We start from the raw sequence: 14394 nt of genomic DNA, 5'->3' as shown, positions 1-14394 counted from the left end.
ATTATTTCATAATTGTTTTAATTATTTTGTAATTAAATATTTTGATAAAGCTCTAACTAAATAGTACTTGAGTAAAATATGGTTTTATTAAAAGGCTCTAAAACTTACCAAATCAGCCATTTAGATTAGTTGTAATAAGAATGCTTTGTGTGTTCTTTTAAATGTTTGTTTGACTTCAATTCCAGTGTAAATTTATTTTTAAAAAATGAAATGCTTTAAGAGTTTGATGATAATTTTAATTTAAAATTTTATTTATTTTAAATGACATATTTATTGATATATAGGACATGTTCCATTTCACAAATAATTTTGGGGAAAGAAATAAAAATACTTAGCAAAAAATACTTTAAATCACATATTTAAATGTGATTTTTGTAGGGAGAATATATAACTTTGTTCATATGAGTATGATATGTACCTGAAGGGCAAGTGAATGAACTTCTTTTTGTCATTTTATGAATTCATTTTTCGGTTTTATTTTGTTTTCAGGGCTCAACTGAAGACAAATTGAGCACAGAGTAATTCTTGTATACATAGGGGGTGTGTGTGTGTGTGTGTGTGTTTGTATGTGTGTGTGTGCACGTGCATGTGCCCCTGTGCATGTACATGTGAAATACATCTTTCATACCATCAAATAAATTACATAGACACTAGAGATTTAGAAAGTATACACTTGTAACAAATAGGGAGGAGAAGATTTTGCAGATTTTTTGGTATTTTCCTATTTTTCCTATTTATTTATTATGAACAGAAAAATGACAGTTTTTGTGATTCGTGATGTCCATCAAACAAAGTTCTTTGCTGAATGTATTTCTCCTCCTACTTTATATTCGATATTATGGCAGGTAAACAGACCGGTATCCAAATTTTTAAAATCTGCTTGCAAAAAGCCAGAAACGCTATAGTGTTCTCAATGTGAAGATGATTGTGTAGTTTGGATTTATGGCTTTGGCAAACACAACTGGCTACTTATACTATTAGTTATTTAGTAAGTTTCCCTTAAATCTGCAGGCAATATATTAAGACCAAGGTGGTAGAGCCTCAGCCATCAGCCTCAATTGAAATCTCAGCTGTACAACTTACTAACTTTTGTGACTGCAAACAACTTTTTAAACACATCACAAGGATAAATTATGATACCTGATAGAGTTTTTGAGGAGGATTTAATGCATCTAACATTTTGAGAACAATGTCTGGCACATAGTGAGAACTAAACATTTAAAAACTTAAAAACTTGAATGTGACCTTTTTTTTTTTTCTAACCTGTTCTGCGGTACCCATATTGACTTTCATAATTTGGAAAAAGGACATAGAATAAAATGTTCTTAAAATTATATTCATATATGAAAATTATATTAAAAAACACAGATTCACAGAATGCTCATTAAAGAAATCAGTGGATTACAAAACTTTTCCTAGCTACAACTGTATTACTTTGCATTGTTAATGAAGTATCTGAATGTGAGTGAATTATGAATATTTTTCAGATTATATAAAAAGCTGTAGGTTGTACTTTTAGCCTATATGATCACTATTATTGGTTTAAAGTCAGGTCATTGTGGCGCTTGCAATTCAGCTTCAAGAACTATCTGCTGATAATATTATTGGAGAAAGCAAGATGTATGGTAACACATAAGCAATGATCAGTCTTTAAACTGACTAGAATATGATGTCATTCCAATTTCTGTATGGGTGGATGAGAGCAGGGAGTGGGGAAGTGGAAGTGATGGATCAAGCCCTGGTTACTTAGTAGAAATAATGATTATCAGGTGCCTGTGTAATGTTCTCCACTCATTCTTCCTAGAAGCCACAGAGAGAATGGGTGCGGCCCCCCTTTTTTGGCAGCAAAGAAGAAGAAAACTCCAGAGACTCAATGGAAAATGTGCCGCAGAGTAGAAACGACTAATACCTTGTCTATTGTTTATCCCACTGAGACTTCCTGCCTCTCTTGTTAGAGCGATGGGTGAATAAAAATTAATTAGAAGCTAGAATCTGATTTTAAGATGGGATGTCAGACACATATATCAAGTTGTTAGGTTAGCTGGAAAGCATAACCTGAGATTTATATATTTAGAAGTCATAATAAATCTGTCTGTCATGAAAATCAGATTACCCAGTGTTGCATGCTAATGGCTATAGTCCCATAGAAGTGTGGTCTCCCCAGCAACTGCCCGCTGGCCCTGCCTTTTTCTGCTTTGCTGTCTGCCTTAACTGACCACCACTCTCCCCACTTAGCTAAGTGCCTACTTAAAGAAATACATCTGGACCTTTATAAAGAGATGTTTTCCCTGGGCTACGGTGGCAGCCTCCTATGGCTCTCCTTGACTCTATTTTTTCAACAGTCAGTGCATCAATCATTCAATTCACTAATGTAATAATTATTTCCAAGCTATTTATTGAGTACTTGCTATGTGCCAGGTTGTTTGCAACATGCTCGGAATCAACAAAGATAGTGCCTGCCCACATGGAAGGCAGTGATGGTGGAGAGCGATAAGAAAAACACATTGTGAGATGGGGGAAGTGTAGGGTGTAAGGAACTCAGACTTAGGGACATTGAAGAAGGCTTTCCAGATGCCAGTATCTTTTGAGCTGAGAGTTCTTAGCTGAGTGGTGGGAATTAGACCCCTGGAGAGTTTCTTGGGGTCTTACAAACTAGGCGTAAACACTTAGGAGTCTTCTAAGATCAGTGGGGAGGAAGTAGGGGTGATATATTCCCAGTTTGCCAAAAGCTGTCACATTACTGCTTTCTACTGGCGTGGCTGTCTTTTTGTGTGTGTGTGTGTGTAATTGACTTGAAGGCTCTGTGCAAAGTGGTGCCCAATTACCTTTTTGACTTTAGTTCTCACTCTCATTTCTCCTTTCCTGTGCTCTCAGTATGCTTGAACTCTATTACCCAAATGTTTTGTGGGCTTCTATGCTCCCATGCCTGTGTTTACCCCGAGCCATAGCTCCTGTCACTTCATTTCTCACTAGTACATACCTCATACATTCTTCCAAGTCCCATTCAGTGCCACTGCACTTGGGGGCTTTCTTTGATCTATCTTAGGCAGAATTAATTCTACCTTAAGTTTGTACTTCCTTAAGTGGGACTGTCTTCATTTATCCTTCCACCAACAAATGTTCATTCCTTCAAGATTGTGTTTCAGGTATGTGACAATGATCAACAAACTGAAGTACCTGACTTCATGGAGTTTATTTAAATAATAAACACATTTAGCCTCCTTCTTCCTGCCTGTAAGTTTGGTTAGGGATTTACACACCTGTCTCCTTGACTTACTTGTCAGATGCACAAGGATGAATACTATGTCCCTTGTATATGCACAATAACTTGTTTTTGATTAAATGAATGAAGAACCAAAAGAAACATGATGAGTATTTGCAGAGAGACTTGGCCTGATACTTTGTATTTCAGTGTAAGGAAAAAGGTTTTGATTTTGGAGTCACATTGTTACAAGTTCAAACCATTCCTCTACCTCTTAACACCTGCATGGTCTTGGATAGATCACTTAATCTCTCTGATCCCACTGTTCTTCTATTCTGTATATTTCTAACTCATGGTATTGTGGAAATTAGAAACAATATACACAAGATGTTTATTTCTGTGCTAGAGACATATTAAAGATTCAATAAGTGATTCATCTTTTATGTATTGTATTATTTTCAACAGACTTCCCATATAAAAATAGGGTGAAAATTGTGTAGCAAATTTGTCCTTAGAAACATAAAATTTGACAGACTGAGGCATGCATGGTCCATTCTACACTCACTATCTTGGTCCTAAACGAGTCCTCAAGAGACACGTCGTGGATGGATCTCACTTTTCCTTTTGTCTCTGGATTGGAAAGGTTTGGTTCTTTTACCAGCCCTTATAGCTCTGTCATTCACACCTTGACCTAAGCCATTATGAAAGCTTATTATATTTTCTACCAGTATCACCTCTTGGGGCTGATGAATTCTGGAAGCTTATTTTCTCTATGGGAAAGTGCTTTGCAAATTCAAAAGGGTTTAAGGGTCTCCCCTCTGCATCTCTTGTTTTTGGCATGCCTCCATTATAGCTGGTATGGGTTGATATCACAGATTATCTCCTGGCCTGGTGTGCAGAGAACAGGCAGTGTTTAAATCTCAGATCTTTCATCTGTTATCTTTATAACCTTAGGTAATCATTTGGTCTATGGCTCACTTCCCTTCTCTGTAAAATGAAGATATTAGTAAGTTGGTCATAGGGCATTTAGGAGGGATTAAACGAATAATAATGTAAAGTGCTCAACACAATTCTTACCACATTGGAAGCACTCAGTAAAGGACAGCTGTTATTAAGCTATTGTATTATTGCTGTTTGTATTTATAATCATTATTATTTTCATTAGAGTGTTTGTCTATATCCTTGTTAGACTCAAAACTTGATAATAGGAAAACCATGTCTTTAAATTTTTATATCCCTAGAGATGTCTGACACATAGAAGACAGTGAACAAATACTTATTTAATGAATAAATGAACAAAAATATAAAGTATTATTTATTATTTATCAAAATGTATTAAAATGTATATGGAGTGCTTTCTACACAGTGGGAAATTAATACACATTTGTTCCTTTCCTGACTCTACTTAACTTTCCCTAGTTATATCAAAAGGTTTTTCTGGGTTCTCAATCTCAGTGAAAGATTGTTTGTGTTCTCCTCACCTTTTCTGGTTCTGTGAAGGGTTTTATCTTTTTTTAGTCTTGTTTCTATGCAATGGTCTTCCTAATCTTCCATCATTTCTGATTTGTTGGGTGCTAATGATTTTAATTCTTTGTGTTACTAAAAAACTGTTTCTGAGTGAATTCCCTGTAAGTATAGATGCCATGAAATAGTATTTTCTGGGTAGGTGTGTATGTGCATGTATGTATATTCTTTTTATTAAGACAAACATCCCTTATAGTACTACTCCCTGCCACCACCCTCTTCTTGCAGGAGGAGAGAGATTGTTAAACCAATGGGCAGTGAGGGTCTGCAGCTCCAGATGGGACACGAGGTTGATGCAGCAGCTCCCACCGAGAATGTCTCGATAACTTTTGGAAGTGAAGGCAGCTTTCTGTTGTGCCTGTATTTCCCAAAAGGAGTTTAGCAAGGGGCTAAGACATTTTTTGGTAGAACATTGAAACCTGCTTTATTCTTTCTAGCCCTCAATCCCATGCTTGCTACTTGTTGTTTTTCTCACAAGTTCAGTGCTTGCTTTTCCCTTTCTCAGCTTGACAGCTTTTGTCTGAGACTGAACCTAGCTTGGCCTTTCCATATATCTGATATCCTTTACACAGAACGTTTAACTTGATGCTTTTCACAAAGGCTCACACACTCAATGCTCTTGGAGGCCAGCTGGGAGGATTCTGTTACAGAGTAAAGGGGGTTAAGTAAGAAATTATTTACTTCTATAAGGAATTATAGCCTTTTCATTTTCTAAAACACTCAGTCCCCTTAATTCATCTTTAGTTTCCCCATTTATGATCAAGGCTCACCAAAATGAATATTTGTCTTTGATCATTACTTAAGAAAAATAACAATACTATTAAGAAGAAGAGAGGTAATTGACATTTGGCCTCAGAGACAAGGAGACTGTAGGAGTGATGCAATTGAGGCAAAGGACAAGAGCAGCCTCAACTCAGCCCCGGCCATTTGTTATCATCTTGTAGGAGTGTGGTGCCGGTAGGGTCAGAGCTTCCAGGATTTTCTGTGAAATCTCTCAATTTACAAATGTTGAAAAGAATTTTAAAATGTTAAAACACAAAGTCAACCATTACCGTATGGTCCACATGAAACAGAGCAATGGGTCAAATTTGTCTCATGGGTCACCTGTGTTCAACCTCTGCTGTAATGCAGTAGATGCACAATTTGTATTTTTAGATATTTTTGCATACTCTTCTAGTTCTGAACAGAAAACAAAATTACAGTTAGAGATGTCTCATTTCTAAAAATCACTCGAATACCCTCTCAGAAAGAGAAGGCTCTCTGATATTCTCTTCCAAGTTTATAGCAAACCTCTGAAGGATTCTATAAGATAAATGGGTTAGTTGTTTTTCACGTAGTACTGAAGGCTTAAGGGGTTTTTTGTGTTCTTCCTCTTGTTTTCCATTTGGCATGCGCTGCTTGTGCTTTAAAAAAATTAAACTGACATGCAGTGAGAAAAAGTTACTGGAGCCTGAAAGTTGGTTAATATCAATTACATTCCCGTGTCTAATAACCCATGCCTGGGAAATGCAACTTGTTTGTTATAAATACCCAATGCCAAATCAAGAATAAACTGCTGCTTTGTTTTAGTCGGTATTTACAGCATCACTTTAACTACTTTGACCCTATTCAAGGAGGTAATGAAGAGCTGGGTGCCAGTGATGTTGATAAACTGTGGCAATTTCTGCATTGTGTCCTTATAGCTGCCTCTGCTTCAGCCTCCATTATTTAAATTGCTAGTCATTACAGTCATGCCATTAACTGGAAATGCTGTAAGATGACACATAGGAATAGGGCCAGCAGGACACTGTTAGCCCTTCTTACTGAGTGCAACATTCTGGGATGGCTAGCAATAGTTATGAAAGGAAAATGCACAAACCCAACTGCTAAAGCTTGAATACTCACAAATTCTTTGCAGTGCTGGAAGGGTGATTTTTGAATTCCCACTTGTCCATATTTTTTAGACCTTACACCCAAATCACAGATAATGTTCCAGGCTTTAACACATATATTTTGTTTTTCACTATAACTTAAAATATCTAAGCATAGCTCAGGCTGGCTTATTCTTCCCCATCAGTATCAGATGCAAAAGAATATGGGAAGAGGAGGTTGTCCAGCCTGGGATGTGGAATCAAACAAAGTAATTGTCCAGTCACTTGACTCTTATGAATGCCATTTTTAGAAAAGTGCACATTTTATTACTATAGAGCCCCTATAGGCCAAGAAGCCTGTCAGTCTCCATTACTTGATTAAGGCTCACAGTTAATGTAGCCCATGCATATTCAAGTAGCAAATGATTTCTTTTGATCTAACAGCATACCCTCCATCCATCCTGATCTGTCTAGGGAAACTCTTACAAAAGCAGGGCCTCTGGCTAGTTGTTCAAGACCTACAGGGAGGAAGGATCAGAGGAGGTCTTTGTTATTCAAGATTTTGTTTTTTTAGAAGGCCTAGAATTTTTAGCAAGATATAATCCATTACAGCACACGTCTTTCCTTGGAAAACTTTGTCTTTGTCCATATTTTTGGGGGGCTTTTATAAAAAAATTAGAGAAATGGAGTCCTGTTGTGCATGTTTTATGAGGAGGAAAAGGCGCATTTACCTCTTTCTTTCTTGCTACCTTCTCTATTAACTACATTTACAAGTCATAAACAAGTATATACTGTGTATATTAAATATGTATTTGGACGGTGAGAGAAAGAAAAGACTCTCTCTTTTTTTTTTTTTTTCTTCTTTATTTGTTGAACTCTGCTCTCTGTCCTGAGCTTGGCACTTGCTTTTTGTATCACTTATGATCCTTTCAGATAGAAGTAATAGAAATCCTTGTTCAACTGATTTTAACAAAAATTTTAAATATAGATTTAAAAAATAGGGCCATGCCAGAATTCAGCAACAACATTATCAAAAACTAAGTTTTTTTTCTGTCTTTTTTTTCTCCCCTCTTTCAGGTGTTGCTTTCCTTTGCCGGCTTTTCTTCTAATGGTTCCAATTTGACTATAGTGGGTCCAGAAATCCTCAGTGTCTGAAGGCCAGAAATGGCAATGAACACTCATCCTTCCAGGTGTCCTTTGTTTTCTTAAGTGTTAAGAAAATTTTCTCAGAACCACCCTGGCCTCCAACAATTGTCCAACCTAGATGATTGGCCAGAATTTCAAACCATACCCTGAAATGATCCCTTGCAAGGGGAATGAAGTTACCATGCTTGTCCTAGTCCAGTTAAGCTTCAAGCCTTAGGCCTGAGTAGGCCCCAGCCTCTTGTCCCTGGATATAGGGTGTGGGCAGTCAATACCTGAATAAAATCACACAGTCAGATCCTATTGGAAAGGAAGGGGAGGGAGAAATAACTATTGGATAGGAATGCAACACTCCTCATTTAAATCTCCAACAACTCTATCCCAAAGGTCCAGAACACCTAGAGACAATGACCTTATCCATGGTCATAGAGCTAGAAAGTAGAGAGCTGGGATTTGAATCCAAATGTTTCTGGCTCTAAAGTCCTTGATCTTGGAAGAGACCAAATGAGGGGGTGTGAGGGGTGGAACTACCTAACAGCAGAGTGATTGTGTCACTAGCATATTCCAGAGAAAATGTCAATGGGTCTATTTAGCCCACAAATCAGTAATAAGTTATAAAAATAACATTTGCATTGAGGCAATTTGGAAAATGCAGGATAATATAAAGAAAAAAATAAATATCCCCCATAACTTCACTATCACTATCTAACCATAACCACTATTAATATTTTGGGGTATTTCATCTTCGTCTTTGCAAATACACACACACCCCGCTTATACACTCAAAAATATGTATTGATCATTTTCCGTGTAGAATAATATGCCGGTGTAGAAATATATATGCAGATACTTATTATAAACATATTGGAAATAGACTGCATATACTGTTTTATATCTTGCTGTTCCACTTAACTTTATATCATGTACATTTTTATACATTTTTCTATAAACTAATTTTTAGGAACATTATTTTTAATGACTGCATAGCAATCCATTTTATAGATAACAAAATAAGTTAGAAAGGTCTCTTATTTGTTTCTCCCTATTTCTCTTTATGGGAAGTAATGCTGTAAATGAGCATCCACACATGATATATCTTTAGGTGCAGCTTTTATTAGTTCATCAGGATCAGGATACAGCCTTTGAAATAATGGGTCAGGACATGTATGTTTTAAAACTGTGAACATTCAAAGCATATTGCCAGATTGCAATCCAAATATGTTGTACAGTCTACCTTTCCAACAAAATGTGTGAGAGTGTTTGGGCTCTTTCTTCATGGCTCTTAGCTAGGAATTTTTTTTCTTTTCTTTTTCTTTTAGAGTAGATTTGGAAGTTATGTATCAAGGCCCTGCATTCCACAGATAAATTATTGCTTATACCTCTTTGTCATTTCTCAAGGGGATTGCTGAGAGTTCATTATGCTTCTTGTATTAGTTGTACAAGGCAAAAATGGAACCCCATATAAGATACTGAGAAAAACCATCACAACTTGTACTGAAATCATATTTGACTTTGTATCTCGACCCAAATTGAAAGAAAAACCTCCGTAAGTGCTCGTGCATTGTTAAAATGTTCAGATAAGTTATTTGGTTCATAAATAAATAATTTTAACTTTTATGATAATGGAGAGGATGAGAGGTGGTATGAGACTGTCTGAATATGCCAATAATTCACTCTCTTGCAGCCAAGATAAACAGCATCATGAATTAAATGACAGAATATTGGATGAGAGGCTGCACCATCATAAGACTGGGTGCTTGTTAGGGATGCATGGATCCTCAAAACGTATAACATGTCAAAGAAAATTAGTATTATCTATTTTAGGGGGTACAAAGAGAGATGCTCTCAAAAGGTGCCCTGGGAAGAGGCATTTGGAAATTGCTGTGTAGCAACACATTGGTTATGAAGAGAAGGAGCAGAAGGCAGGAAGCTTATGTGTACAATTCCATTTTGCATTATCCTGGATAGAGCCAAAGAGACTGCACTGGATTCTAACAGGTTAGAAAGACAGAAATGAATTAGAAGCAGCCGAGATTTGCACATTTCCACACAAGTGTGTCCATTTCCACAGAAGTCTTTTGAGTGATTTTTCACTGCTATGCCAAATGTTTTCAGTGACCTCCTCAAAACTGGAGGAGGAGACACACTATGTTGAACACCTACCTCTTCTCTGAACTTCATTTCCTGCTCTGGGCTCCATCCTCTGGTCCTCACCCAATTACCTCTTGCTTTGACATACTGAAGCCTGCCTTTTAATGCCAAAATTTATTCATTCTTTCACACATCAAATAGTTTATTGGCTAAATTCTGTGTACCTGGTACCATGCCAATCGAAATGGTGGTTCCCGGTCAGGCACGGTGGCTCATGCCTGTAATCTCAGCACTTTGGGAAGCCGAGGTGAGTGCATCACTTGAGTTCAGGAGTTTGAGACCAGCCTGGCCAACATGGTGAAACTCCGTCTCTACTAAAAAATTGTACAAATTAGCCAGGCATGCTACTCGGGAGACTGAAACAGGAGAATCACTTGAACCTGCAGGTGGAGGTTGCAGTGAGCCGAGATCACACCACTGCCCTCCAGCCTAGGTGACAGAGTGAGACTCTGTCTCAAAAACAACAATAACGACAACAACAAAACCAAAATGGTGATTCCCCATCCTGTTTATCTGATTGATTTATCTCACTAGAATAGTGTGCACTTATGTCTGACTGAAGCTTGATTCTCCTGCAATCTTCATTTTGAAGGGGACTTTGTTCATACTTATTTATCATTTACCACAGTTCTTCCTGAACATAGACTATGTGTGGGACACTGTGCTAAATTCTGAGGATACAAAGAGTTTTAAATCACGCAATGATGGTTAACAAAGGATGATATTCTTGAACGTGGAATTCGTTAGTACTGCCTACTACTCTAGATTATCTCTTCTAATTTTTGAAATCACTTCCTTAATTTGGTTGGGCAGGAATTAAAATACAGAGAACAATACCAAGTTTACTCACTCTGGTTAGTAACTTCATACTCTAATAGACTCAGGAAAACAGGGTTATCACCCACCATCACAGTCCTTAATCATGGCTACATGTTACAATCATGTTGGAGATATGGGGGGAAAGCACAATGCCCAAGACATGCCCCAGACCAATTGCATCAGAATCACTGGGGTGTGTGACCTAGGCATCAGTGCTTTTTAAAACTCCTAAGATGATTTCAATATACAGCCAAATTGAGAAGCACCAACCTAGAAAGTGAAGGTGCATTGAGTTACCACCTGTCCCCTTGTGGAACAACCTTTACTCATGCGTTTTTCCAGGCAACCCAATTCCATTATATGTGCCATGAAAAAAACCACGGCTATCGTTTTCAAAAACTCTGCCCTCCTTCTTGGAGATTTAAAGCAGACATTGGTATTTTAAAGGCCTTGAGGGATCTTACCATTAAAAAATAAAAAAAGAAAAACCTGTTGAATTTTAGTAGAATTCTCTATTAATTTTGATTCAGGATTGGCTTGTGTTTTCTCCCTCTTTCTCTCAACCAAGAATTTCACTGAATACATCTGAGAAATGGCCAGAGTATGCTAGAGCTGACGATCTAGTCAGGGAGTGATTTCAGTTTTTGTTTTGCTATTCGCTGGTCCCCCTTTCTGCCCTTTTTCTCGTTACTTTTCGAGTAGGAAAGCGGCCCACTGAAGAGGTAAAGCTGCAGTCAACCAGTTTGTTAAAAGCTTTCATTGACTTTCCAACAATGTAAAATAAGGCTACATTGTGGAAGAGTCTTCTGGTTCTCTTATTTTCTATATTGGTGGTTCTCAAAGTGTGTTCCCTAACCACAGAATCAGAGTGGACTGACTGGTGTGGTAGGCAGAATTATGCTCCCTCCCCACAAAGATATCTACGCCCTTATCTCCAGAACCTGTGAATATACTATCTTACCCGGCAAAACAGACTCTGCATATGTGACTAAGATTACGGACCATGAGACGGCAGGATTCTCCTGGATACCTGGGTGCGCCCCGTCTAGTCACATGAGCTCTAAAAATCAGATAACATTTTCAGGCTGCAATCAGAAAGATATGGCGATAGAGGAGGCAGGTGAGATTCAAAGCATGAAAAGAACCCAAACCCTCATTGCTGACTTGATGATGGAAGGAGGGGTCAACCTCCTAACAAATGTGGATGGCCTTTAGAAGTTGAGAATGACCTTCAGCTGACAGGCAATCAGGAAACAGGACTTCAGAATGCATTCTGCCAACAACCGGAATGAGCAAGGAAAAGTTCTTCCTTAGAGACTGCGGAAAGGAGTCTGCTCACACCTTGATTTGAGCTTGGTGGGAGTTGTGTCAGACTTCTGACCCACAGAATAGTAAGGTAAGGAATTTGTGTTGTTTTAAGCCCAAAGTTTGTGCAAATTTGTTCTGACTTTATTGGGAAACTAATACACCTGGTAAATTACTGAAATGCAAATTATCGGGCCTCACCCTACACTTACTTAATCGGAAACTCTGAGGAGGAGGTTGTGCAGGCTATTTTAATGAATTCTCAGGTGATTCTGATGTGCTGAAGTTTGAGAACCATCATTATACAATAATAGAATTCCAAAATATTGAGTAGCCATATGGCTGCCCAGAACAAAGACTGCATTTCTTACTTTTGTTGCAGGTGGTTATGGCCATTTGACTAAGTTCTGACGAAACAGGTTGTTCAGTAAAGGGTTAACTCAAGGCTTGGGGTGTTCAAATTCCACAGATGCCAAAGAAAAGACTGGCCCTTGACCATCTCCTAAGAGAAAACCTTGGAGCTTTTGAAGCACCCTAACTGATAAGAGTGTCTTTGAATACCTGAAACGGTGGGTCTTGCCAGATAGTTTATACTGACAATGTGATTGATGGTGAATACTGTTTCTGTTCACTTGAAGCCCTGGGCCATGCTGTATCAATTTGACCTCTGGGGGGACTGGAGACTGGGTAATTAAGGTCATTCATATGGGAAGTCCATGTCTATGTGATTGACTCCCAATAAAAATCATGGACACCAAGGCTCGGGTGAGCTTCTTGGGTTGGCAATACTTTATACATGTTGTCATACATAGTTGCTGGGACAATTAAGAACCAGCTGTGTGACTTTACTGGTAGAGGACACTGTAAGCTGGTGCCTGTTGTCTCCTGGATTCTTTCCTGTATACCTTTTTACTTTGCTGATTTTAATCTGTATCCTTTCTCTGTAACAAACCATAACCATGAGTACAAAGCTTTTCTGGATTCTGGGAGTCTTTTAGTGAATCATTGAGTCTAAGGATTGTCTTGAGGACTCCTGATGCGTAGAGATAATAAAAAGCTTTATGAGCAACTTTCTGGACATTTTCTTGTAGCAGGTACACAATGCCACATTCCCTATCCCCACCTAATTTCTTTGCAGCTGTGGCAGATGCTGTCATGTGCTGCCAGGGTCCTCAAGTTCTGCTGTGCTGTACATCTACTATTCTGGTTTAGGCCTTACTCGAAAACCAAAGAAGCCTTCCCAGGCCATGCACAGGGTGGTCGGGGAAGTAACAGCACTACAGGCAATGCTGAACCAATTGGTGGGTTGCCACAGCCTTCTATCAATTAGATGGACAGTTTTGGGTACATTCTACACAGCTCCTCACATAGCTCCCAAGGTGTTGATAACACATGCTGTTTCCTTTTTCCTTCCAGTTTTTACTGTCTCATCTCTTTCATTCAAATTTTCTGAGATCACCATCCAAATAATCTACCGGAACCTATGCCCTTTGTCCTTGTCTTAGGCTCTGCTTTCAGGGGTACACTAACTGGGAGAATCCTTAAAGAGAAGGCGTATTACAGCTTCCTCCTTGCTGCCAGCTGGGGTGCAGACATGACAGCTCATTAATTACTTTTGGCTGTTTTGTTTTCTTTCCTTTTTTTTTTTTTTTTTTTTTTTTTTTGAGACAGAGCTTTGCTCTTGTTGCTCAGGCTGGAGTCGAATGGCATGATCTCAGCTCAGCTCACTGCAACCTCCGCCTCCTGGGTTCAAGCAATTCTCCCACCTCAGCTTTCTGAGTAGCTGGGACTACAGGTGTGTGCCACCACACACGGCTAATTTTTTGTATTTTTAGTAGAGATGGGATTTCACCCTGTTGGCAAGACTGGTTTCAAACTGCTGACCTCAGGTGATCCACCCACCTCGGCCTCCCAAAGTGCTGGGATTACAGGTGTGAGCCACCATGCCTGGCCTTTTTGGCTATGTTAAGAAGATGAATGCTGTGTTTTGAATGTGTCCCCCAGAGTTTATGTTTTAGAAACTTAATTTCTCAGTGCAACAGTGTTGAGAAGTGGGATGTTTAAGAGGTGATTAGGGCATGGAGGATCTACCCTCATGAATGCATTAATGTCATTATCATGGGAGTGGGTTCACTATTGCAAGAGTGGGTTTTTTATCAAAGTGAGTTCAGTCACTTCTTGCCCCTTTGCGTGCTCTTTCTCATCATGTAGTGCCTTCTTCCACGTATAACACAGCAAGAAGGCTTTCACAGGATGTGGGCCTTTGATCTTGGGCTTCCCAGCCTCCAGAATTGTGAGCTAATAAATCTCTGTTGTTTATAAATTACTTAGTCTCAGGTCCTGTTATAGCGGCACAAAGCAGACTAAGACAGTCACCCTTTAGGAATGAAGATACAGTCA

The 14394-nt window shown here is 38.6% G+C and overlaps 1 protein-coding gene across 4 annotated transcripts in view; it reads left to right on the top strand.

Annotated features, from left to right (window-relative positions):
- FHIT (fragile histidine triad diadenosine triphosphatase) overlaps positions 1-14394 on the top strand; it is a 1489770-nt gene that overhangs the window by 158765 nt on the left and 1316611 nt on the right. The window lies entirely within an intron of this gene.

This window comes from Macaca thibetana, chromosome 2 (genome assembly GCF_024542745.1).
Source record: "Macaca thibetana thibetana isolate TM-01 chromosome 2, ASM2454274v1, whole genome shotgun sequence".
NCBI classification, from domain to species: domain Eukaryota; kingdom Metazoa; phylum Chordata; class Mammalia; order Primates; family Cercopithecidae; genus Macaca; species Macaca thibetana.
This window is presented reverse-complemented; position numbering and strand designations above follow the sequence as displayed.